Source organism: Balaenoptera borealis (genome assembly GCF_965194805.1).
Source record: "Balaenoptera borealis genome assembly, chromosome: 15".
In the NCBI taxonomy this organism is placed as follows: Eukaryota; Metazoa; Chordata; class Mammalia; order Artiodactyla; family Balaenopteridae; genus Balaenoptera; species Balaenoptera borealis.
Genome location: NC_138871.1, coordinates 57,834,806 through 57,861,776, shown reverse-complemented (window position 1 = coordinate 57,861,776; position 26,971 = coordinate 57,834,806). Strand labels below are relative to the sequence as shown.

At 37.5% G+C, this 26,971-nt stretch overlaps 1 long non-coding RNA gene across 15 annotated transcripts in view; it reads right to left on the bottom strand.

Annotated features, from left to right (window-relative positions):
• LOC309612491 overlaps positions 1 to 26,971 on the bottom strand; it is a 637,465-nt gene that overhangs the window by 317,306 nt on the left and 293,188 nt on the right. For all 15 annotated transcript variants that reach the window (XR_014235193.1, XR_014235194.1, XR_014235195.1 and 12 more), the window contains one exon: positions 14,029 to 14,156. This is a non-coding gene — a long non-coding RNA (uncharacterized lncRNA). The remainder of the gene's footprint in view (positions 1 to 14,028; positions 14,157 to 26,971) is intronic.

Below are 26,971 nucleotides of genomic sequence, written 5' to 3'. Positions count from 1 at the left end.
TGTGATTTTTCTAAAATTACTGAAAACATTTGCCCAATTATATCAAACGTAGATGCAATGAATTTGTGTGTACAGACTGGAAATCATTGGAAAAAACCTATGTATTGGTCCTTTCTTACCACTGGCTCCACCTCTCTTGTGCTTCACTGGCCCTTAGTCAGGTTTATTCTAAATTTTACAATATAAAAATCCTTCTTCTTGCTGGAGAAGAGGAAAACAAAATAGAAGTTAAGAAGTATTGTCTTTTTTCCTCTCTCAAGATACCTGGAGATCATACTGCAAGTCTTCAAAAGAACCTGAGGTTAAAAACATACACATAGGGCTAAGACTAAGAAATACCCAAATATTCCATTGAAAAATGAAATAACCGTTTATAAGATACTTAGTTAACATCTATCCATAAGATAACTAAGAGACCAAGCAGTTTGGCAAGTAGAAATATTGTGTTTTTATCATTCAAGGGTCTAAATTCTATACTAGGGTTCTATTATTTTCAACAAACACTTCTTAAGTCCCCAGTACGTGCCAGGCCCTGTGCTAAAAAAAAATGGAGAGCTACATTTGAGAACAAGATATGCCCCCTGATTCTAAGGAACTTACATTTGAGTGGACAGTTTTGGGGGTAAGTATGGGCAGAAGCAATTCGTCTGGCCACTTCACATCATTCCTCTAGAGCCATTCAAGTAGGATCTTGAATTTCTATATGTCATATTCCATGGGAAGTAAATTATTCTCATACTAAACTGATACTTCATATCCTAAAGCTTCTGAGTTCTTTTAATAAACTGGCATATTCTTCCTCCAGCACTTTTTTTTACCCCAATGATGAGAACATAGAATATTCCCCACAGCTCCCAGAATTCTTTGTGATGTTCTACTCCCTCTTAATTCTCTTCCACTGGGATGTTTCATTTGGCTGAAGGAGAATGGCACCTTATTAAAGGCTCACAAGATTACACTGTAGGCAGAGGCACTGAGAAGAATATGCTGAGTCTGTATAAAATGATTGGTCCTCATGGGAAGCCCGCCAGATTACCACATTACGCCAAAAGTAAACACCTTGTGGTCAAGAACATCAGCCTTAGGAAACAGAACACCAAGGGCGCATTCTCTGAAACTGCCGCAAAGCAGATCTATTCCAAACGTGCCTGGCACTAAACCACATTAAACCTTGCTAAGAAACCCAGTTCCCACAACAGAGTTTCATGTGGTAGCTCTGAGAACAGATTTAGGAATATGTCACTTCAGATATTGCTTGTCTTTGCAAGAAGCCTTTTCAGGCTACACACAAAAAAGTTCCCTATAGACATATTACATGTGATTTTGTACTCTGTTTACAATGGTCTTTTTCAGGAAATGCACTGTTTACATGACTCATCTTTTTTAAACTAGCACAGCAATTGCTTTTAGAAAACTCAGCTATTAAAATACCTGAGTTTAAAAGCAGAAAACCCACTTCCTATTATGCTTCTTTCATTAGAGTGAATCAGATATATCACTGGTGTTGAAGTAGAACTGTTGAACACATTTCTTTCTGGAAGAAAAACACTCCAGGAAACACAGTAAAAGGCTTCCAAGCCCTTGCTATGGAAAAAAAAAAATCTTACTAATGTCTCATTTCTCCTCCTCCAAGTAAATAAGCCTGTGATATCCACTGTCTGATGAAATGATAAACTATGGGGACAGACAGACTTTGCTTTTCTGCTCCTTTACTAGGTTTGTGGCCTTAAGAGAATCACAATCTTTCTGAGGCTCAGTTTTTTCTTTTCCAAAACGAACTCATTAAGGATATAAAGGGTTGCTATATTTACAGTGCCTGGCATAGAGCTGGTACCCAGGAGAGAATGTGGTGGTAACAGGGTAATACCTGCAACAGCAGCAGCTGTCCCCCAAGAGAACTTGCAACCCAGGCCACTGCTCTGGTGCCCTTACAGGTTGTATTCCCTGGTTCTGGGAGTCCACAGGTTTGGGAGATTTCCTATTAACTTTCCCTCCTAAATGTACCTTGGACGACTGAAGCTTTCATGCACACACAGTGACTCAGGGTCAAGCACAATACCAGCTGAATCCAGTTTGTGAGGCTGTAATCCCAATGCCTACGTGGAATTTATTATTCAGAGGTTTTTCTCCCCTTATGATAGAGGGTAAAGGTAAGAGATCCCTGTCCATCCCAAAAAGGCCTCTTTGGGGGATGAACCTGGCCAGCAAATTTTATGTACATCAACCCTTACTTAAAGTATATTACTTTTAATTATTACTTATTTATTTCTTATTAAAGGGAGAGTTGTTTTGAACATTAGCTCATCTGATATGGGTATTCTCTAACGATATTAAATGCTAAAGAATAAAAATCTGTCCTGTCCAACATAGAAAATGTATGATTATACAGGTTAATGTCAAGATATGTGACACGTCTAGACTAAGTACTCAGTGTTTGCCAGACTGTTTTACTTGTCAACTACATTACTGTATAGTAAAATAGATTGTCACAAAGCTTTACTTTGAAAGGGCATTTCTTCTGTTGGTTGCCTGCTTTTGCTGTAAGACTAATTAGCCACGACAATTAGCAGAGGTGCAAGTTCTAAAAGAAATAGGATTAACTGAAGTGAAACCATGCTATAGGCAAGTCATTGTAAAATAAATGAAGCACGAGATATTACACAGGCAAAATGCTGTACTTCCTCAGGCTCATGGCCACCAAATACATCCTTTTTGACACTTCTCATAATGATAAATATTTCATGGGCTGGTTTTTTTTTCTCAGAAAGCTTGTATTTAATGGCATTTTAATACAGAAGACAATCCAAATTTATAAATTGTATATATTTCAAAGAAAACACTCAGACAATATAAAATAACTCAGAGTCAAGAAAAATCTCAGTATGTAAAATTGAAAATTTACAACAAGAATATGAATACGGAACCTGATTTTTGGATCATTTGGGTATTACTATACCACCTTTAAAGCAAATCAGAATTCTTCATTGATAGTTCAAAAATATAAACTATAAATATATAGCAGAAGCATTTCCACACACTGGTTTCCATAATCTTGTCTATGCAGAAATGCTCCACTAGATACATAAAGTACTTATTGGAAGAAGTAAACGTTTGTCATTTGGTGGCACCTTGGACCTCTGCCGTTCTTTAAAGGGCTTTCATTGCTTAATTATTATATGGTGTGGGCACTCACTGGGACCCACAGTTTCCTCAGATTATGGATTTTTTTTTTCTGATCAATGAACACATTGGGTTTTTAAAGGGAATAAACAGCAAAGATGAGGTTTCGCTTGCTGCGAGCATCATGATCGCCACCGTGAAAATAAGTTTATTCTTTTTAGTCAACAATTGGAATGAGTTCATTATGATCTTGGGATAAAATGTCACATCTCATAGATGGGATTAAGCCAGAGACAGACATTAGTGCTCGAGGTAGGGCTATTTTACCAATTTTCCACAACTCACCTTGGTATTTTATGCTCATAATAATTGTTTTCCTTTTAGTTAAAGAAATCCATTATTCTGGGCTCTGTGGGGTTTTTATACAAGCCACATAAAAGTAAGAAACTTAGTTTTGCTATTTGCCCCTGAAGCAGGACAGATGTTTAAGAGATTACAGTTAACATCAATATGTGCAAATCTTATTTTTCCTGAAGGGAAGAAAAATTGCTAACAATGCTCTTGCAGCTACAAACGTCTCCTCACCTGAGAAGGCCATTTTAAGAAGAATTACTTGTTATTCAAAGTGAATACAGAATTAATGCAGAACAGTCTGAATTGCTTCTTGGGCATATTATTCTAATGATGGGGAAATCTGAGGAAATTTACCGAGAAGCATTCATTCCAGGGATTCCAATGATCAGTTTTACTGAGTCATTAATGCCCTAATTATTCAATATACACACTCGCTAACCCCTATCCCCATTTCTATTGGGAATAATCTGTCACCAATTTGGTAGTTTCATTATTTTAATATGTCTTAAAAATAGGAACATTTCTAGAAACCACTACATTTCAGAGAGACTTGTGCCCATTTCCACCAGAGAGAGTTTTGAAGAAAGAAAAAAAAAAAAAAAGAATTTAGGGAATAGGCATAAATTCAAGAACACCAGTGCCTTGCTTTCATTATCTGCATGTTTGAAAAATCTTAATAATACCCTGAAAGACTTAGAGAGTGTTTTGTTTTTTGTTTGGATGGTTGGTTGAGATAGCCTGAGTCCATGAAATGAAGAAGACTGTCAAATCATGGTCCTGGTTAGCAAGAGACAAGGAGCGTGTCATTAACTGCATGAATGACCCGCGCCAACATTTAATCCCTCAGGACCTCAGTGTCTGCCATGACAAAGTGATACGGTTGAACTAAATGATTCCTAATGTCAGTATTTGAATTTATAGCTGGTAAATATTAGGAGAACTCTTCAGAAATTTCTTAACATGAAACTAATTTTTCTATGAATATTTTTAAAGATAATTAAGGTAAAAAGATAGCCATGTATTTGAATGTATATTGAAGACAAGTTCAGAAAGATACAAAACAAACATGGTAAGTAGGAAGTAGTAGTGCCTGTGTCTAGGGAAGGGAGAGGTACTTTGTCTCTTTATATTCTTCTGAAATGTAAGAATGTTTACACCATGAACATGCAACTTTTGAGATTAAAATAACTTACACTAAATAAAATATACAGGAAAACTGTAGTGCAAATATTAAATTTAATGCTTTTTTCAACAATTACTTTTTTTGAATTTCAAATATACAATTATTATTCCATGGCTGTAGTGATACTGTATCTTTTTTTTTTAACAAAAGATTTAGGTTTAAGGTTGTCTTAATCCTGATGTTCTCTCCCTTTGTCTGCTTATCCAGTTTCTATGTCCAAGTCCTGCTCACCTTCTCCTCCTTTGGCTTTTCATAAGCAACTCCACTCCAGCACTTGCACAGTAATATTACCATGTTCATATGTCTCTCTCTCCCCCTAGGCCCAAAGACAGACCATGCCTTACTCTTCTGTACTTCCTCCCAAATTCTTATCATAGTGCCTGGCATGGGGAGGTGGCTCTGTTTATTTTATCCCTGGAACACACTGTGATGGAATTTGACACCTTATAATCTTTGAGAGATTTTTATACCATTGAAAATACAAAGAGAAAGAAAAAGAAAATCCTATTGCATACTGTAAACATATGCACCTATGGAAAGCAAGAATTTGAGCTAAAAGTCAGAGGAAGTATGTTAACCGAATAAGACCTAGTTCTTCAGGGCTGGTTTGCTTGGGCTTACTCTGTAGACTAAAATTCAGTGTCCAAGGAATTCTATCATCTAAATATTTTAAAAATTCAGTGTCCAAGGAATTCTATCATCTAAATATTTAAAAAAATTTTTTCTAATCCAATGTTTTCAACTAATGGGCATGAAATTTAACAAAAGATCGTGAAAAGTTCTGGTGGGTGAAAATAATAAGAATCAGAATTGTGAATTGTGTTTCTCTGTACACCACTGCTAAGGTTAGCATCAGCAAGCAGCCCATTTCTAAGAGGAAGCTGAGATCCAAGACTGAATCAAAGAGACAACTGACTTGTAATGGACAGTAATTTGTAATTATCCAGGAATTGGAAACAGGGAATTCAAGTTCCCTTTTTAATCACTCACTCTCTGTGCCAGTTTGAACAAGTCACTTCAGTTCTATGAGTTTAATTTCCTTATCTATAAAAAGACGTTTATCATCTCTGCCTATAGAGTTATTGAAACAATTAGATGTCTTAGTGTATATAAAAACAACCCATAAACTATTTATTGTATATGACGTAGAACACCATTTTTTATCATAGGGTTTTCTTCAATAATTCCTCTTTCCTGGCCTCCATGGATTGGGAGTGCCATGGTGGCGTATGAATATGACAACACATGGGAACCACAAGACCCACTTTCCATGTTCCTATCCTTTATAACTGGGTAGCTTAAGTCAATGCCTTAACCTCTCTCTGCTTCAGTTTCCCACTGGAAAAAAAACCAACAATATTATGTTCTTGTCTAGAGATACTTAAAATAATAAAATAGGAAAATGGTTGTGAAATGCTTTGCAAAGCAAAGAGTTTTCAACTATGACAAGCCTATTTGGTCTTGAAAACTTACTGACAGAAAGATAAAGTGACTTATGCTAGGATGTTCAGCTTATTATTACATATTGGAAAAAACTAAGCTAGAAACTAGTTTCAAGTCCCTTCTACTGCACTACCTATTTGAGTAAGTAAATCATGTACACAAAATACTGGTCAGGGGCTTCCCTCGTGGCGCAGTGGTTGAGAATCTGCCTGCTAATGCAGGGGACACGGGTTCGAGCCCTGGTCTGGGAAGATCCCACATGCCGCGGAGCACCTAGGCCCGTGAGCCACAACTACTGAGCCTGCGCATCTGGAGCCTGTGCTCCGCCGCAACAAGAGAGGCTGCGATAGTGAAGAGGCCCGCACACCGCGATGAAGAGTGGCCCCCACTAGCCGCAACTAGAGGAAGCCCTCGCACAGAAACGAAGACCCAACACAGCCAAAAATAAATATTAAAAATAAATAAAAGATTAGTATTTAAAAAGAGTTAGAGAGCTGATTCTGAGGTCTCTGATTAAAAAAAAATAATAATAAACAAACATTGAATTGACTTTAAAAAAAAATATTGGTCAGAAAAAAATATAATACTATGCAAATGGAATCTCTTTTTTCTAACAAAAAGGAAGAAAAAAATATTTATATGCATAAATAGGTTAAAATAATATTTGGGTATAGAGGCCTACTGTTCAATTATATTTTTTTTAACATCTTTATTGGAGTATAATTGCTTTACAATGGTGTGTTAGTTTCTGCTTTATAACAAAGTGAATCAGCTATACGTGTACATATATCCCCATATCTCCTCCCTCTTGCGTCTCCCTCCCACCCTCCTTATACCACCCCTCTAGCTGGACACAAAGCACCTAGCTGATCTCCCTGTGCTATGCGGCTGCTTCCTACTAGCTATTGATTTTACATTTGGTAGTGTATATATGTCCATGCCACTCTCTCACTTGATCCCAGCATACCCTTCCCCCTCCCCGTGTCCTCAAGTCCATTCTCTACGTCTGTGTCTTTATTCCTGTCCTGCCCCTAGGTTCTTCAGAACCATTATTTTTTTTTTTTTTTTTAGATTCCATATATATTTGTTAGCATACAGTATTTGTTTTTCTCTTTCTGACTTACTTCACTTAATATGATGATCTCTAGGTCCATCCACCTCACTACAGATAACTCAATTTCGTTTCTTTTTACAGCTGAGTAATATTCCATTGTATATATGTGCCATATCTTCTTTATCCATTCATCGGTGGATGGATACTTAGGTTGCTTCCATGTCCTGGCTATTGTAAATAGAGCTGCAATTTGAATTATGGTTTTCTCAGGGTATATGCCCAGTAGTGGGATTGCTGGGTCATATGGTAGTTCTATTTGTAGTTTTTTAAGAAACCTGCATACCGTTCTCCATAGTGCTGTATCAATTTACATTCCCACCAACAGTGCAAGAAGGTTCCCTTTTCTCCACACCCTCTCCAGCATTTATTGTTTGTAGATTTTTTGATGATGGCCATTCTGACTGGTGTGAGGTGATACCTCATTGTAGTTTTGATTTGCATTTCTCTAATGATTAGTGATGTTGAGCATCCTTTCATGTGTTTGTTGGCAATCTGCATATCTCCTTTGAGAAATGTCTATTTAGGTCTTCTGCCCATTTTTGGATTGGGGTGTTTTTTTTGATATTGAGCTGCATGAGCTACTTGTATATTTTGGAGATTAATCCTTTGCCAGTTGCTTCGTTTGTAAATATTTTCTCCCATTCTGAGGGTTGTCTTTTCGTCTTGTTTATGGTTTCCTTTGCTGTGCAAAAGCTTTGAAATTTCATTAGGTCCCATTTGTTTATTTTTATTTTTATTTCCATTTCTCTAGGAGGTGGGTCAAAAAGGATCTTGCTGTGATTTATGTCATAGAGTGTTCTGCCTATGTTTTCCTCTAAGAGTTTTATAGTGTCTGGCCTTACATTTCGGTCTTTAATCCATTTTGAGTTTATTTTTGTGTATGGTGTTAGGGAATGTTCTAATTTCATTCTTTTACATGTAGCTGTCCAGTTCTCCCAGCACCACTTATTGAAGAGGCTGTCTTTTCTCCAGTGTATACTCTTGCCTCCTTTATCAAAGATGAGGTGACCATATGTGCGTGGGTTTATCTCTGGGCTTTCTATCGTGTTCCATTGATCTATATTTCTGTTTTTGTGCCAGTACCATACTGTCTTTATTACTGTAGCTTTGTAGTATAGTCTGAAGTCTGGGAGCCTAATTCCTCCAGCTCTGTTTTTCTTTCTCAAGATTCTTTTGGCTATTCAGGGTGTTTTGTGTCTCCATACAAATTGTGAAACTTTTTGTTCTAGTTCTGTGAAAAATGCCAGTGGTAGTTTGATAGGGATTGCATTGAATCTGTAGATTGCTTTGGGTAGTATAGTCATTTTCACAATGTTGATTCTTCCAATCCAAGAACATGGTATATCTGTCCATCTGTTTGTATCCTCTTTAATTTCTTTCATCAGTGTTTTATAGTTTTCTGCATACAGATCTTTTGTCTCCTTAGGTAGGTTCATTCCTAGGTATCTTATTCTTCTTGTTGCAGTGGTAAATGGGAGTGCTTCATTGATTTCTCTTTCAGATTTTTCATCTTTAGTGTAAAGGAATGCAAGAAATTTCTGTGCATTAATTTTGTATCCTGCTACTTTACCAAATTCATTGATTAGCTCTTGTAGTTTTCTGGTAGCATCTTAGGATTCTCTATGCATAGTATCATGTCATCTGCAAACAGTGACAGCTTTACTTCTTCTTTTCCTATTTGGATTCCTTTTATTTCTTTTTCTTCTCTGATTACTGTGGCTAAAACTTCCAAAACTATGTTGAATAACAGTGGTGAGAGTGGACAACCTTGTCTTGTTCCTGATCTTAGAGGAAATGGTTTCAGTTTTTCACCATTGAGAATGATGTTTGCTGTGGGTTTGTCATATATGGCCTTTATTATGTTGAGGTAAGTTCCCTCTATGCCTACTTTTTGGAGGGTTTGAATTTTGTCGAAAGCTTTTTCTGCATCTATTGAGATGATCATACAGTTTTTATCCTTCAATTTGTTAATATGGTTTACCACATTGATTGATTTGTGTATATTGAAGAATCCTTGCATCCCTGGGATAAATCCCACTTGATCATGGTGTATGATCCTTTTAATGTGTTACTGGATTCTGTTTGCTAGTATTTTGTTGAGGATTTTTGCATCTATGTTCAGTGATATTGGCCTGTAGTCTTCTTTGGGACATCTTTGTCTGGTTTGTATCAGGGTGATGGTGGCCTTGTAGAATGAGTTTGGGAGTGTTCTGGAGGGATTTTTTTAAGCTAGAAGTGACTGGGAGATTTCAGATGCTGTCCAATATGTCATTTAAGAGGCTACTCAGCACGAGAAGAAAATTAAAGTCAACAGAATTGAGGGCAATGATTACAGCAAAGTAAAATCACTTCAAATTTGCACCTAAGTTGAGGCTAGTTACCAGAACTCAAAAATCAAGATTTTTTTTCTAAATTTGACCTTTAGAAATGAATCCAGTGTCCGAGACAAGTGCTCAAGGTCTCATGAGCCTGGGTTAGTGTCCAGCAAAGACTGCCTTCTAGCCTGCATCCTACATTCATGTCTTATGCATTAAATGGTGACTCAGGGATTCACCAGTTCATATCAATGGTTTAATTTAACAGTGTCTGACCCATTGGTTAGAACCTGGCTGTAGACCTCAAAGCCCTACCTGTTCGTTTTCATTTTCCTAACCAGTTTCCAACATCATGCTTTCTCTCCTTCAATTCCATCCCAAATGCTTGAAAGCAAGGAGGGGGACCCAACCATGGGATGCCTCTGCCAGGTAACCTAACTCCCAGGTAACAGTCCTTTCTATCTTCATCTTCTGCATCTGCCTCCCCTACTCTCAGGGGACAAAAGATTTGAGAAAAGGAAAACCTTTCTGATAAAAATGTTGAGAACCCTTCTCTGACAAGCCAGTCTAAGAACCATATTTGCACTTTCAAAGGGTATTCTTTTGAAAACATTCTGAAACACTGTATCAGGTCCATAGGTTCCAGAAATGACCCTGATAAGAAAAATCTTCTTTCCTGTTCCTACTCAATTAGCACGAAGTTTAGCACTAATAAGTCTCCTAAGTCTCCAGGCCAGGTTCATTTAGGATAGGCTCCCACTAGGCCAGAGGTGCATCAAGGCAGCTGAGCTCAGTCAAAAACTGGTTAAGTATTAAAGGTTTATCTTAGACGTGGGTGCCATGAACTCTTTTTTGCTGTCTTCACTGTACTCTTGTCCTTATGAGTCTCACAGTAAGGTCTTTATGAGGTAGAAATCAAATTCATGGTTGGTCAAGGGTCAAGATCCCCTGGGTTCTGGCTTTATCAGGAACTTGGAACCAACCCCAAGATTAGTTCTGCTCCAGGGTATGCAGTCCTCTTTCCATGCCTTTCTTGGCTTTTGAATCACCAATATTCAATTTGGTGTATACCTCTGTGCTGATCTTTTTGGACCACAGCCACCCACAACTCTTGTTATAGGAGAAATATTAACATCAAATCTTCATTAAGTACTGTTGTCTAGTCTAGATTTAAAAGGAAAATATTCTTTTCCATACATTTTCTTTTCAATACTTCTCACATTATACAGGTAGTCATAAACTCTACCTATATGTGGTCCCAAGCCTTTATGTTTCAGGAGAAATGTTGTAACCTTAACCATGACCCAACACACAAACAAACACACACACACACACACCTCACCATCACCATGACCATCACTACCACTGGGTCAAGTATACAACGAAATACCAATTTGGTATACAATGAAATACCAAATTCTGTTACTCACAAGACAGCTAAGAAACAGACTGGAAAGAAACTCATTTAGCAGAATAAACCACAATGAACAAAACATCATAAAATGTTTGAATAGGATTTTAACACCATAAAATGAACAATTATACTTAATTTTGTTTTGGGTACTTTCATTTGTTCTGTCTTAAAAAGTCTATGGTGGGCTTCCCTGGTAGCGCAGTGGTTGAGAATCTGCCTGCTAATGCAGGGGGCATGGGTTCGAGCCCTGGTCTGGGAAGATCCCACATGCCACAGAGCGACTAGGCCCGTGAGCCACAATTGCTGAGCCTGCGCGTCTGGAGCCTGTGCTCCGCAACAAGAGAGGCCGCGATAGTGAGAGGCCCGCGCACCGCGATGAAGAGTGGCTCCCACTTGCCGCAACTAGAGAAAGCCCTCACACAGAAACGAAGACCCCACACAGCCATAAATAAATAAATAAATAAATAAACAAATTTAAAAAAAAGTCTATGGTGTTTTTAAGAGTCAGGGAAAAAAGCTACAAGTATTATACTGTCCCACATACACCCCCAATCGAATAGAACCAACCTTCTTGCTAGCACTCTTCTCTCTGTCTTTCCCATCATTTCCCCACCCTAAACAGTCATATTCTCAAGGGATTTCTCAGGAAGCCTGTAATAGTCTTAAAAAATAATGGCATGCATCTATGTGAAGGGAACCCAAAGACGGGTTGTTTTGATGCCCTGAAAAAAGCATGCATTTTGTAGTGAAGGCAGACCTGGGGTTAGCTCCTGGTTCCAGCTATGAAAATTTAGGCTTATTACCTCTCTAGACCTCAGTTACTGTATCAGCAAGATATGGAAATTTGATCCCATCTGAGTGTCATACTGACTATAAGTAATATATGTGGAAGAGCTAGCACATAACAGTTTGATAAATGCTCTGCATATGAATTCATAGTTCTTAATCAAATTGAGCAGTTCCTGGACATTTTAATTATATAATACTTAGTATCATTCAAATATGTTATATAAGTGTTTTGGTTAAGTAGGTCTCCTAAGACGGCTAAATGAAACATCATCAACTCTGCCCCTTTTCTGGTTAATTTTCAATTATTTACCCTTTTGATTTTGGTTAGCAACTCATAGTTATTTGCCTTCTAAAATCACCTGAGGAAACAAGATTTGTTTGTACATAGTTCAAAACATAATCAAGATTCTGATAATCTGCTATGCTGGCAACCCCGAGAGAACATAAGAAAGGTGATGAATAGGCATCTTTTCCCTGTTTGATCACATTTTCAGCAAAACAGCAAAATTCAGTACTGCTTAGCAGCTTACAATATTTAACAGTTTATATTTGTAATAGAAACAGGAAACTATTTCCAAATCTCTATTTTTTCTTTGTTGAAACAAAGTCTGCAATTCTAACCAGCTACGTGTAAATAATATTTAGGCAAGCAACAGTCTAGAAGATATAAAATAATAAGTGATTGAGATCATTGTTGCAGTCGGGGGGGTGGTACAAGAAAAATATTTTTCAAATGTTATAATGGTCCTCTCCTCGAATCCCCCATTCCATTGATAAACCTCTTATAGGCCAGTTATAAAAATACTAGACAGATACAAGCGTGGTTAAAATAAAAGCCTTCAAGGGATGGACATTATCTGCTTTTACCACCTGAATAATAATTGCAATAGAATTGCTGACCTAGAAATTAGAGTGAACTTTGATGACCTTCCAAGCTAGCCAGTCACTCCATACACAAATTTCTCCTGTCACATACCCAAACCACTCCAAGAGGGCACCATATTAACCTCCTTCCAGGCAACCCATCCCATCCTGCTACAGTTCTGAAGCTGTTCTGAAGCTCAGGTCAAGCTCAGGAAAACGAGTCCCTGAAAATGTTATAACTAGAGAGCTACTTTACTTCACAGGCAGGGTCTTGAGATGGGCCTGCCTGAAGACATACAGGAAAAAAGCAGACTTCTGGAGCTCTAATGATTCCCAGTTAGGTGTCTATTGGTAAGGCCTAACATCAACAACAATTCTACCATAAAGAGATAGTGGTTCCTCTGAAGATTCTCATTCTCAGCAGACAAGGACGCCAAGGGTTAAGGAGGGTGAGAACTTCCATCAGATCTAAGGGTTCTAAAGGGTGGTTTAGCCCAGTGTTTGTGCCTGAACTCAAAGGAAAAGAGAGATCCCTGCCCCCTTTCTTTTATCCTGCCTAGTCTCATTAATATCCAATTACACAGTCAGCACCTGAAGTTTGTGAAGCCCAAGGCTAAACCAACAGCAAGTGTGAGACCTGAAGCAAGGCAGGCCTCCCCTGCACCACCACTTTACCCTTCGTAGAGGGAAGACCTATTCAGGTGACTTCTGTTTCACCAACAGAGGACAGACTGGGGAAACTTGTGCAATGGAACTGGCTTTATTGCCTGCTGGCTTAATAATTAAGAAGACTGGATGTTAACTAGACTTATTGTGGTGATCCTTTTGCAGCATACACAAATATCGAATCATTACATTGTATACCTGAAAATAATACAATGTTTCATGTCAATCACACCTCAAAAAATGGCTTTACCTGGGGCTTCCCTGGTGGCGCAGTGGTTGAGAATCTGCCTGCCAATGCAGGGGACACGGGTTCCAGCCCTGGTCTGGGAAGATCCCACATGCCGCGGAGCAACTAGGCCCGTGAGCCACAACTACTGAGCCTGCGCATCTGGAGCCTGTGCTCCGCAACAAAAGATGCCACGATAGTGAGAGGCCCGAGCACCGCGATGAAGAGTGGCCCCCACTTGCCACAACTAGAGAAAGCCCTCACACAGAGACGAAGACCCAACACAGCCATAAATAAATAAATAAATAATTTTTTTTTTAAAAATGGCTTTACCTTAAACTTCTCACATGAATTTTCTAATGGAAATTTACCTCCAACATCTGAACCAGCAAGAAAATGAGGCTTTACCAACCAGTTACAGCACCCATGTCTTATTCACCTTTGTACCATCAATGTCCAGGGCAGTATCTAGCACACAGCAGGTACTTGGAAAACATTAGCTGACCTAAGTGAAGGATTAAAATGTGTTCAAGGACTAACCTTCAAAAGCATTTCTTCACGTTGGGCATTATCAGAATCACAGGATTTTCTGTGCAGTTTTTCCACATCTGCAGTAAGGTTTCCGTACCCAGTGATTTGCAGAAGGCAAGTCTGAAGAGATTCCCAACCTAAGGTGTTCAAAAATAGGAGAAACACACATGAGGGAAAACAAAACTTACTCTTTGGCATTAGTTCACTTGATGTACATGCAATAGAACTTCTCACACTTATACAGTATTTAGGAAATTGTTCAAACAGGATTTAAAAGAAGCACAATTTCTTACTGAAGCTCCGGTGGATAATTGTGGAACTGGGCTAAAATTTACCTCTCATTCTGGCTTTTTCTTAAGCCAAGTTGCAACAATATGGCTTTAAAAACCAGGGAGCTCTTTATGCAGGTGACTCAAAAGTAAGATGTAGAAAATATAGGGAATAATAGGTTCTTAGAGACCATTTAACCTCCTCCCTAAGTGGGTTTATCAGAAACACCTCAGAAGGGTATGTGTGTGAGAGAGAGACGGAAAGAAATAGTCCTCAGAAGCACAGGAGTAAGAAAATTTTCTAAACAAGCCAAAAAAGAAGATTGGAGACTTTGTTATTAACCAGTGTATATCCAACATACATATAAGGATATATAGCTACATCATTGATCAGGTGAGGGAAAAGAGTTGTTGGTGAAAATGAAGAGAGGAATTCCTAATGCCAACCTTATTGCTTTGACTTGAGGAAACATTGTGTGAAGGAGCTCTACATAATTCTTTAAGTAGATTTTGTGGTTTCCCACTGTTGGTTTCATATGGATGGTTTCAGAGGAGTCAGTTTCACACAGGTGGATTCCAGCTTGTCTGGGGCAAAAACTCTGCCCCTTAGATCTTACTGACCTAAATACTGTCCATTTGCAAAACCTGGCACATAGTAGCTGCTCAACAATTGTAGAAATAGTCTGGCTGAATGAAATAACATTTCTCTTCTCTAGACATACATTGGGAAGCTTTTTCTCATTACTTCTCAGTTGTTCTCCTAGACTTTTTTCTTGTGTGTTTTCACCATAGTAACTAGTTTTCACTTTAGTGTTCTTCTGCACATCTGAAGGCTCTTGTCCTTCAGATTGTGTCATCGTGAATCATGATAAAGAATATACACTTTAGAAAGAAGGAATCTATCTCCTTTTTCTTTTTATAACCCATTAGTTTGGATAAGACTCTTCTCTTAAAAGATAATAAAGTTTGCAGAGAGGAAACTGGCAAAAGCCTCTTTCCTCATTCCAACCATGCAGTTCCTGAGGTTTTCACATTCTTACATGATTCTACCTGCCATGGCTAATTGTTCTAATAGTAAGTGCTGAATTCCACCTGGGCCAATCAGAACATGTCCCTTTAGAGATTGAATTCTAAAAGTAGAGACAGTTTTTGTTTAATGCAAAACCTACAAGATGTGAACATAATGTTCCATATGACCAAGTTTCCAGCCACAAGGATGACCTGGTCTGAAAGAATAAAGCCAACACACAAACAGGCAGATTATGGAAATGCTAAGAAAGAGAATCCTGAAGGCATTCAAATCATTGGCTGCCATCCTGTCTATGGTCCAGGTAAAACACTGACATTCCTGTGGTTGGTTTATTTCATTCATTCAATAAATATTCAGTAAGCACCTACTATATGCCAAGTGCTTTGCTAGGCATTGGAGATGCAATAGTGATCAAGACAGATAATGGTCTCTGCCCTGGCAGGGCTGGTGAACCATTAAATCCACATGCCCCCTGCAATGATCACACATTTTTACTTATATTAGTATGAATGACATCCAAAAGAGTGCTAACTTCAGCTATATTATGAATTAAACTTCTATGGATTTGTCTGTGAAGTTAAATGTTACAATTTTTATGCAAAATCTATTTTCCAAACAACTAGGTAACCAACATATTTTGGATCTTGATTTATGCCTGAGTTGCTTAAAATTTCCCTGAAAACTAGAAAATCCTCTTATGACTTACTTAACACCTGAGAAATCTCAAGCTTTCATTAACTCTTAAAAAACATTCTGAATTTAAGTACAATATGATGCAACACAGTTTTGCTTCAAGCAATATTATTTTATTTCCTTACACCAACTATTCAGGAAACTGATACAGAATTTTACCTCTTTTTCCCCAACCTAGGTTCTTTTAAATAAAACACAAAACTCTATGACTGTAGGTAGTGTTAGACCACATCTCCAAGGTCTTCCTAGTTCTAACATTTGAAAATGATAATAATGATAATGACATCTATTTTTAATGTACCATAATGTTAGGTAAAGAAAACTAGTTCATCTTCTACAATGTGATCTTTCCAAACTCAGATATGAGGAGGTAACCCGCCAGCTTAGGGTCCAGCAAGAGGAATGCAGATGATGTGGAAAAAAAAAACATCCTTTCGTCAGGACACTGTTCTGGGATGCCCTACGACCTTCCTCTGCCCTTCATGCCCACGCTTCACAAAGCATGGCTGGAAAGAGTTCACAGGGGAGGTCCCCACGCTGAGCCCACCCTGGGACATGCAGCCCCTCACAGCCACCAAGCAGGTGTCCTTCCAGGATTTCAATTTTGTGGTCAGGGTCCTCTAGCCCCCTCCCCTGCCCCAACCGAGCTCTGCCCCATCCATACACACAAAATTAATTAATTAATTAATTAATTAATTAATTAAATAGGGCTTCTCACCAGCTGAGATCCATCACACACGGAGCCTAAGGGATGAAGGATAACCAAACACTCTCCCACATTCTTTACATTCATTGCACTTCTCTCCTGTGTAATTTCTCTTGGGCGTAATATGGTTAGAATATCTTCCGGTGGCTTTTCCACATTGATTAATGATTAATGATTAATTCATGGGGCTTCTCTCCAGGTTGAGTTGATGCCTGTTGATTAAGGAGTAAGTGATAACTAAAGGTTTTCTTGCTTTCTTTGCAAGACAGGGATTCTCCCCCATAGAAGGTCTGCACCTTTTCCTGCCAGTAGATGGTTTGCCCCAAATTTAATCTGCTTTACAGTGGTCTCTTTGGTTTTAAGTTGAGACTTCTGGTCTGCACAGGTGTCTTGGAGAATTCTTCTCCCCTCTGTCCTCAGCTCTTCCTGCTCTGCCTGGGTGAGCAGTCTGAGTTTATGGAGATACCCCACTGAGACCAGGTCCCGAAAGTTCTCCAGCATCATGTCTGTACGGGATTTTCTGAGCAGGGTTCAGCAATGCCCCCTCCTCATGGAGAAGTCCACAGCCACTTCCTCGAAGGTCACCGAGTCCTTTGATCAGGTTTTCAGCTGCCCTGGAGCCATCCGTTCCTCCTCCAAGTTCCCCTCCTAGAGACAAGTGGCGTCTTGAGCAGGCACAGTGGTGAAAAGTTGAAAAGTCTCCTTTGAAATCTGAAAAGAGACAAGGACGGCAGCTGTCACCACTTTACATGATGATGGTACTGGAGGTCCCAGCCCGGGCAGAAAAGCAGGAGCGGCTCCTTGGTACCAAGGCAGATAATGAGGAAAAGCGTGGTGGCTTCACAAGGATGAAAGCAGCATTCCGGCAATTCACACTTCGGTCTGGGGGCTTGTAAGAAGTGGAAGGCCCCCCAGGGCAGGCCTACGAGCGCCTGAGGCAGTGGGGGCAGCTTAGTCCTATTACCTTTTGTCTTTCCTACTTGACTGAGACTCCTTGAGGGCGAGAACTGTGCTTAATTAATCTTGAGTTACCATTTGTTGGGCTGCACCCCGCAGGCTTGCAAGTTGTCCGGCTTCCAGACTGAAGAACGAGCTTGGAGACAGCGACAGAGACACCAGTGGTTAATGGACGGAGTGATCTTACACAAAGGACCCTGGAGCAACAGCCTGCTGTGTAAGATAGATAACGGGCAAGACATGGCGACCGCCTTCCCTACTCGGGGGAGGAGGCTACCATTTATAGGGGGGAATTGACGTCAGGTGTGATCGTCAGTTACCAGGGGCTAATTAAGCCCTATAATTAAGAGGATAGGATAGTCATGTGAGTGAAGCAGGGACTGGTCGAGCAGGGGATTTAGAGAGCAAGAAAACGTCCATCTTGAATCGCCTAACCATACACCAATGTCTAATCCAATGTCAGGTACATTGGCACCCCCTAAACAGGAGGAAAAAACCCGGAGGATTCCTGGTGATTCCAAGAATAATAATAATATCTGACTTATGCTATTCTTGATGAAAGCAGGAGATAAAGTAAGACTCAACCAATCAAGACATAAGGTAGGCTTGGAGTGTGACAAGCTATCTCCACAGCCCCAGCTGGAAATAGAGCCATTACTCTGTCTGACCTAGACTATAACTATGAAACCTAGAAGGAACCTCCATAATCCTCAAAGAGGTAGCATCTTACAGAGATTAAAAATATATACTCTGTAGTCAGTTCAACTCCACATCCTAGCACTACCATGGAATATCGCCATAACCTTGGGGAAATCATTTAACTTCTCCAAGCCTCAGTTCCCTCACCTATACAGTGGCAGTAATATGGTGAAGACTAATGCAATAATATACGTAGAGTGTTTAACATATTGACTAACAGTTGGCAAGTGCTTAATAAATATTAACTATCATCATTATCATCAAAATCATCATTAACATCATCATCATCCTCCTCACCCAGGACGGTCTCTCATTTTACAAATGAATAAATTAAGTTTTAGAGCAGCTTTTCTTAGCATTGGTACTAATACATTACAATCATTTAGAACATGCAGCATGAGTAATTTATTTTTTAATGGTATTAGATTGATGTCTGACCATTTTTATGTACGTTCATAAACATTTTCATATAATTCAATCTAATACTAGTTTTAAGATGATTTACTTTCAAATATAAATGAGGGTGATCAAGGATTAAATCTATACTAATATTATTCTTTCATTCTTATATTTTTGTATGCTTGTGGTTCTCTACCCAGTGGCCCAGGCAGTGGTATCTGTAAAGCTCCCCAGGTGATTCAAAGGTGGAGATTTCTTACACTTCCCTTTAAGAGAATCACTGCTTTCTGCTTTGGGTCACCTGGGAGAGAAATGAAGACAGTCAAACAGCCCTCCAGGAAACATCACTGGTTTGACACAGTGGTTCTCAACCTTGGTACTGATTAGAATTACCTAGGGAAGACTTAAACTCTAGACCCCAACAGAGACCATGTAAATTATATCGATAATAAGGCATTAAGTTTGTCAACGATCTCACTTCTAAAACAAAAAAAAAGCATTATTCACAATAGCCAAGATATGAAACAATTTTTTTTCTTTTTGCCACAGACAGTAAGGTAAGGTACTACTGTTTCGACTTTACTAGTAAGTTTAAATCATGATTTCTGTACATCCAGAAAGGTTTGTTAACATATCTTTGAACGTGCTGTGGGCAGATGGATGGAGCATGTTCAAAATAGTTGCAAGGGAGCCCTTATGCAACTACTTGGGAGAAATCATTTCTTTCTCCTATGTACAAGTAGGGGTTCATTATTAAAGGGCTATATAACATAAGGACCTATCTCTTAAGTATCAGATGACAGTGACCTCTGCAAGGAGGCAGAGGAAATATAACCCTATTATACTGATATGATTGTTTATGTGCATATTGTCCTTTAAAATTCTGTTTTACCCATAATCCATTTTAGCATCTAGTTAAACTAAATGATCACTCTTGAGTCCTGGATAAACCTCATGTATTTCACTATTACACAGCAGTTTCAAAATTTGGTGTGCTTGTTTGTTTTTTTCTTGTTTGTTTGCTTTCTTAAATTGGGCTTCATTAAGAAAAATGTGCATATGAAATAATTTTTAAAGTTCTCCAGAGGTCAACTTTATCATAATCAATGTTTACACTTTTTTTTTTTTAATTTTTGGCTGTGTTGGGTCTTTGTTTCTGTGCGAGGGCTTTCTCTAGTTGTGGCAAGCGGGGGCCAGTCTTCATCGCGGTGCGCGGGCCTCTCACTATCGCGGCCTCTCTTGTTGCGGAGCACAGGCTCCAGACACGCAAGCTCAGTAGTTGTGGCTCACGGGTCTAGTTGTTCCGCGGCATGTGGGATCTTCCCAGACCAGGGCTCGAACCCGTGTCCCCTGCATTGGCAGGCAGATTCTCAACCACTGAGCCACCAGGGAAGCCAATGTTTACACTTCCTGAGAGCTAACCAAGCCTTCATGAACTCTTCACATGAGAGCTGACTTCTGATACTGACAAGAGTGTAAACCACCATGAAGATAAGGCTCTTATGACAGGCAGTTTTCTGTTTTCTTGCTGTAAGACAACACTTTTCTCCATTTTTTTTTTTTATAGTACTAAATTTCTCCTAATGTAATATCAGGGGAAGAAGAAGAGTTGGGGGAGGGAAAAGGCAGTAGATTCTGGCCTAGACAGCATTTTTAGACAGCAGCAATTAATTATCATAGTTCTCATCCCACACTCTGATGCAGTTAGAATATTGCTCTTAGACTTGTTATTGATCCAACAGGCATTCAATTTTAACTTTGGAATGAAGAAAACAGACATAACTTATTTTTCTGTTAGCCTAAGTGATACTTAGTAATTGTTTGAATGAGACACATTTATTTTCAAGAGTCTCTGTGATATTAATCATTTGACCAAAAGTTCTTAGGGCACTAGGAGGTAATCTGTAACTTTTTGTTTTGCAGGGAAAGGAATGTGACCAAAGTAGTTCTCCCCATTTCTGAGTAGGGCAAGTATGCATACTCTATTTTATTTACTCATTTTAAAAGGTAACCTGTTTTATTACCTTTCCTTGGCTTGCGAGTTAGGAATCAATAGGCATGTGATTGGGAAAACATTAGTGATGTAGGGACTGAAACTGAAATGACTGCAATCAAGCAATCCAAAAATAATCAAACTAATGTCTTGGTGCTTTCATTCAAATGCAACCTTTACTCGCTACTTTATGATTAAAATGTTCCTTTGAAACTAAATTAATTTTTCTCCTCTTCACAAGATGATCAATGATTAGGATTTTATTTGTAGTCTGCCAAAATTACCCGTTTACATACCACTGACCACCCTCTGCAACAGTGACACTCTTATTGCTGAAGCTCAATGTCCTATTAAAAGAAATGAGTGAAATATTATGTGTATATAAATCGGTAAATAAAAGAAACAAGTGACTTGATGGAATAATCTAAAACAAACAATTTTTTAAAAGATGAAGCAGAAAGATAAAGCATCCCTTTCCGACTCCTGTTTACTGAAACCAGCTCACACCCACCAAACAGTACAGAGTTCATAAAAACCTTTCACATTTGCCTTTTTTTCCCCAAATTTGTCCAAGTTAGTTTCCACTTTACTGTTTTACTACTTCTTACTCTAAGCTTTCCTAGCACCTCAGTACCCCTGCAGCCCCCCATCCCTATACACACTCTTACATATCACCCCCTTTTTGACTCCATACCTCAGGCCTCATTTTCCACCCAGCCTTTCATCAACTATCCAGTTGAGTGTTTTCCCCACTCCAAGGGAAACACAGGCTGAATCGTCCCACCCCACTCACTCAAGTTAGGGGGGGTTGACAGTTGATTATTTGAGTTTATAAGAGGCATAATTGCAAAAATCAGGATGACACAAGAAAGAAGAAATATGAGCTTAGGAAAGGAACAAATAGATTATTAACACATATATTTAGGGCTGCTAAACCCATCATGGCAGGTCTAAGTTTGACTGCAAACAAAAAGGACATGAAGATGCAGAGGCTCATGGATGTTTTACTGTTTTTTTTTAAAAAAACATTTTCTGAATCTGTATTACATTTGGAAAAAGAGAAATTATCTTATTAATATATCTGATTTTTTATTCAATACCTTCCAGATCCTCCCCAAGCAAAATTATCTAAGGAATCTGAAAGTTCTACTTCTCTTTGTTCAATCTTATTTACATTATTTTGTATCATATTATTTATACTGATCATTGAATAAGCGCAAAAGAATACTTATAACATATGCAGAATACATATGAATGCTCAGGCTGCTACCTGCCCCTAACTTAAAATATAAAGCATGGCCAGTCATTTTGATGCTCCTGTGTGCTTTCATGTGATCTCCTGCCTGGTGTGTGGTTCACAGCCTTGCTCCCAAGAATTTTGTGTTTATTAATCCCATACTTCTCTTTGTAGCTTTATCACATATGTTTGTAGCAAAACAATGTAGTATTTAGTTTTCATTATTTGAACCTTATACAAATGGCATAATTCTTCTGAAAAGTGCCTATTTACTTTAAAATGATGATTCACACAGGTTGACTAATGCAGCCAAAATTCATTACTTATCAGTTCTGCATTTTGTTCTACCACAGAATACACCATCAGTTCAGGTGGACATTTGAGTTGCTTAAAATTTTTGCAATTACAAACATCACAGATACAAACATTCTTGGTTCACATGTCCAAGAGTTTCTCTTAGGCATGTGCCTAGAAGTGAAAGTTCTGGGTCATGTGGTTAGCACAAGTCTTTAAATTTACAAGATAATATTGAGTGGTTTTTCAAAGAGGTTTTATCAACATATTCAGTCTGTCAATTACTGAAAAATATGTGTTAAAATATGTGATAGTGAACTTGACAGATTCTACTTGTAGTTTTGTCGTGTGTGTGTGTCTTTCTTTATTAAATTCATAGAAGTTTTGAACTCTTACAACTGGCTAGTGACTTCAGACTTCATTAAGTAGTAATTTATTATGTCTCTCGAAGTGCATTATTTGAACTTTGTGTCTTAAAGTTTACTTGCTGTGCTATTCAGATAGCTTCTTTATCATTCTGTTTGTCGGTATTAACCTCCTGTATCACATTTTCAACCTTTTACTTCCAACATTTCATGCCCTTATGTGTATCTTGAAAACAGCCTGTATCTGGATTTTTTAATGTAATCTGAAATATTTGCTTTTTAACTGGAAATTTTAATTAATGTACAATTACTGTCATTTCCTCCTTTCCAATCCTATTCCTTTAAATTATTTTTTAATTATTTTAATATGCTATTTATTTCTGTCTTCCCTCCTTTTTTTCTCTTGCTCAGTTTTGCCAAATGCTTTTCTTATCTTTAATTCAATTCTTTGTTGACTATCTTTATTGTCTTTGTTCATTGATTTTTTTTGCTGTCATCTCCATTATTTCCTTCCTCCTACTTTCTTTAGATTAATGTTGTTATGCTTTTGTTAATATCTTAAGTTGTATACTTAGTGCACTAATTTTCAACTTTTATTTTTCTCTAATATAAGCATTTAAGGTTAAAGTTTTTCTCAAAACATTACTTTTATTGCCTTCCACATGTTTTATAAAGTATTATTTTCTTTCATTCCTTAGTATTTATCTCTAATATCCATTATGATTTTCCTTGTTTTATGAGTAATTTAGAAATTTCTTTTGATTTCCAAATATTAAGAAAATTTTTATTTATCCTTCTGTGTTTAAGCTCTGACTTAATTACATTGTGGTCTGAGGTTTTGGCCAGAACAATAACTTTGAAATTTGATGGAAATTTGCTTCATTGCCCAGTACATAATCAATTTTTATAAATGCCTCATTTATAAAAGCTTGAAAAGAATGTATATTCTTTAATGTTGGATACAGAATTCTGTATACGTCCATTAAATCAAGTTTGCACCTGTCTATTCTAATCTTATAAAAAGTTCACTTATTTTTTTGCCTATTTTCCTATCAATAATGGGCAACGGTATGAAATTTCTCACTGTGATGGTGCTGGGTTTGAGTTCACATATATTTTCAGGCTGTTTTATCAGTTGTACATTGATTTAGAATTGTTGTATTTTCCTAGTGAAAGCAAACTTTTCTCATTGTGTTGTGACCTTCTGTATACGTTAGGCTTTTTTGCCTTAAAATTCTTTTTCTTTTTCTGGTATTAATATAGCCACACCAAATTTCTTTCATTAGTAATTGCCTAATAAAACTTTCTCCACCCTTTCACTTTCAACCTTTATGTGTCCTTATGCTTTAGATGTGTTTTTTATAAATAACATTTATCTGAATGATTTATTTCTTTGCAATCTCTGTCATTCAACTGGTGAGTTAATTTCACTTACATTTATTAGAATTATTGACCTATTTGAACTTCTTCCTACTGTATTTTCTATTTCTTATTAGTCTCACTTGTCGCCATCCTTTTTTCCTGTCTTCTTGCTTTTTTATTGAGTTTTTAGTTTCTTTTTTTCTTTAATGCACTTTTTTCTCAGATACTCTTTCTATCCTTTTAGTGATTACTCTTAACATTTTAACTTGCTTGCTTAACAAAGTCTCACATTAAACTACAACTGAACAATAAAAGGGCTTTAAAACACATTAGTATCAATCATCTCCTTTCCCAATTTATATACCATTAGACACCATTGTCATTATTTTATTCAGACAATGTTTGTTTGAATTGTTCAACAATTTTTTTCTTCTATTTCTGTGATCATTTTTGCTTTTTCTTGAAAATAGTCTTTAGATTTTGGAGGTTTTATGAGAACAAATTTTCTGACAGTAGGCATCCTCTTTTTTTTAATCTTCAAATGTCTTTTTTAGAATATATATTTTATATCATTTTTCATTGTAAAAATATTTACATCATTTTTAGTTTCTTTCAGCAGAAGTAGTATTTAGGGTAGCTGGTCCTTAATCCCTGCCAGAAATAGAAAAACGAGTCATAGAAATCTTTAAATATTCATAAAACAAGACCTAAAAAAATAAATTGGAAAACATAGACTTCTTTTATATAGTAATAATTGCCATCTTTCATGTAAAAAGATGATCCACCATTAGTAGAATTCGTGTTTTGAATTAGGATGATTTGTACAGCTCTAGCCCCATTACATACCCTGAGATGTCTGCTGTTTCAGAGATGGCTGCTGGCACACATTCCTGAGTTGGCAGAGGAAAATTATACCCATGGCCTTGAAACAGAGCCCAGGTAATTGGCCCCATATCATCACTGAAACCATGGCCTTGGCTTCCTCAGCAGCACACACTGACCAACTGTGCCAGCCAACAAAGTTGATCACTCTGATGAGTTATTCACACTGAAGGAAAAAGGCTCATTTTTAATTTTAACTTCAACTATAGTAATAATGCATATGCAGAAATATAGCTGATAAATGTAGATAGAGAGGGACTAAATCATAAAAATACCATTTCTCTCATCAGTGTAATAACTGACCCAGACAAAGATCATCATTAGATGCCAAAACCATTGGGTGAAAAGTTTGGGAGTAACATGATATTCACACAACCTTCCAAATCATTCTACAGATTATGTATTAAATATAAGATTACTAACCAGGAGGAAATATTTTTAAAGTTCAGGATGTAGGACATTCTACAAGACAATAGGTTTATGCTCTTCAAAAAAAAAGACAATGTCATTAAAAACAAACAAGAAAAAGGCAAGCAGAGTGTTCTGGATTAAGAGACTGAAGTGACATAACAACCAAATATAATGTAAGAACTTTGATTGGACCTTGACTTTTTAAAAGTAGCTGCTTTAAAAGACATTTTCCCAGTTGAACATGGATAGCACACTATGTAATATATTGAATGTCAATTTTAGGTGTGAGATTGGCATTGTAGTTATGTAGGAGAATGTTCTTATTCTTAGGATTTACAAGCAGAAGTAGTTAAGGGTAAAGTGTAGTGATGGTTGCAAATTAGAATAAGAGAGAGATATAGAGATGGATAGGTAGATAGATGATTAACTGATGAATGGATGGATGGATGGATGGATGGATGGATGGGGTGGGAGGGCGGGGGAAAGCAAATGCAGTAAATGTTTACAACTTAATGAAGGATATATGTGTCCATTTTCTTTAGTCTTAAAATTTTTCAAAATAAAAAGTTGGGGGAAATAATGTAGAAGATGACCCATTCTCTTCCTTTACTTCACTATATAAGAAATCTAATCCTGAAATATAGCCTAAAAGATTTAGGTGGAATACATTGCATAGTGAAGGCTGATAAACACTGAAACAAATGTTTGAACAAGTTGTGGCGTCTCCTTGTGGGAGGTCTTAAAACTTTAGTGTGTGATTGTCTGGCATGACGATGTTATTGTAATCACTCAAGCTAAATGTCTAGCTGAAGATAGCTGAAAGCTAACACCTAAATATCCTCCCCAGCTTAGGAACTCTGATCATTAATTTACTTCAAGGACAAAGAAGATGTGGTACATATATACAATGGAATATTACTCAGCCATAAAAAGGAATTAAATTGGGTCATCTGTAGAGACATGGATGGATCTAGAGACTGTCATACAGAGTGAAGTAAGTCAGAAAGAGAAAAACAAATATTGTATATTAACGCATATATGTGGAACCTAGAAAAATGGTACAGATGAACTGGTTTGCAGGGCAGAAACAGAGACACAGATATAAAGAACAAACGTTTGGACACCAAGGGGGGAAAGTGGTGGGGGGTGGGGTGTGGTGGTGTGATGAATTGGGAGTTTGGGATTGACATGTATACACTAATATGTATAAAATAGATAACTAATAAGAACCTGCTGTATATAAAATAAAATAAAATTCAAAAATTCAAAAAAAATTAATTCAAGGACATTTATTATCTTATAATTAGCTGAGAATTCAAAAGATTAATACAGCAAATTAATGTATTATTGAGGGTCTGTGAAACTATATTCAGGTTTCAAAATGTGGCTTAGTACACTGATGCAATAGACTCCCGATAATTAAATTGTGTTAATATTAAATATCTCTCAGAGTAGTTCAAGTTAGAAGCCAATTGTAGTACCAATGGATTAGGGAAATAATATTTTCCCCAAATCAAAAATCAATTTCTGGCCAGTCTGGATTGTTGAATAATTTCATCCTAAAGACATTGTTAGCTAAGAAAGTGTGTTTTAGTATACACTTTATGCCTTCTTGGAAGAACTTCAGAATTTTAAGGTTGATTACAAGATTAATT